The sequence below is a fragment of the Octopus sinensis genome, linkage group LG12, assembly GCF_006345805.1.
Source record: "Octopus sinensis linkage group LG12, ASM634580v1, whole genome shotgun sequence".
Lineage (NCBI taxonomy): Eukaryota > Metazoa > Mollusca > Cephalopoda > Octopoda > Octopodidae > Octopus > Octopus sinensis.
Window position 1 is genome coordinate 12,722,560 of NC_043008.1, and position 1,220 is coordinate 12,723,779.

Sequence of the window (1,220 nt, forward strand, 5' to 3'; positions counted from 1 at the left end):
CATATACACGCATTCACACACACATATATACATATTGATCATCTACCCGATGCTAATGGATACTACGAACTATACTGTAATCAGCTCAGGAATACAAATTGTGATCTTAAGAGACACGTGACTCGTAAAAACGCGCGTAGCGACACATTAAAATTTTATAAATTCCCTACAAGGATTGTTGTTATAATTACTATATATATATATATATATATATTATATATATATATATATATATTATATATATATATATATATATATATATAATATGTGTATATTATATATAATATATATGTGTGCTGTGGGTGTGTATATATATTAAAATTATAGACATTTGTGTCTGCCCCGGTAGCACAATCGTTTAGCGCGCCGTACTTATAGACAGTACCTTCCTTGTGTATATCACAAGTCGGGAGATATGCGGAGGTTGTGAGTTCGAGCCTCACCCGGGGCAGCGGTCATCTCTTTTTTTTAAATTGTTGTGAACTGATCACTGTATACAATAATTTCATTATTATTTTTAAAAAAATTTTATTATATGAATGTGTGTGTGTGTTGTGTGGATACATATATATGTGTATGTATGTGTGTATATAGATAGATTAATAGACCGATAGGTAAATAGATAGATATAGATGCATATATATATATATATATATATAGATATACTTATGTATATATATATTACTATATGTATATATATATATATTATATATGTGTGTGGTGTGTGTGTGTTATATATATATATATATATAATATATAGACATTTGTGTCTGCCCCGGTAGCACAATCGGTTAGCGCGCCGTACTTATAGACAGTACCTTCCTTGTGTTATATCACAAGTCGGGAGATATGCGGAGGTTGTGAGTTCGAGCCTCACCCGGGGCAGCGGTATCTCTTTTTTAATTTGTTGTGAACCTGATCACTGTATACAATAATTTCATTATTATTATTTAAAAAAATTTTATTATATGAATGTGTGTGTGTTTGTGTGGATACATATATATGTGTATGTATGTGTGTATATAGATAGATTAATAGACCGATAGGTAAATAGATAGATATAGATGCATATATATATATATATATATCTTATGTGATATATATATATCTATATGTATATATATATATATATATATATATATATATATATATATATATATATATACGGAGATGTACTCGCATAGCAAGTAATTTGATCTGAGATCGTGTGCTGAAACGAA

At 28.8% G+C, this 1,220-nt stretch overlaps 2 non-coding genes across 2 annotated transcripts; both read left to right on the forward strand.

The window, feature by feature from the left end:
• Positions 1-339: 339 nt before the first annotated feature.
• Trnai-uau lies at positions 340-451 on the forward strand. Its single transcript has 2 exons — positions 340-377; positions 416-451. It is a non-coding gene; the product is annotated as a tRNA-Ile (tRNA).
• A 321-nt stretch (positions 452-772) lies between these two features.
• Positions 773-885, forward strand: Trnai-uau. Its single transcript has 2 exons — positions 773-810; positions 850-885. It is a non-coding gene; the product is annotated as a tRNA-Ile (tRNA).
• The last annotated feature ends 335 nt before the right edge of the window (positions 886-1,220 follow it).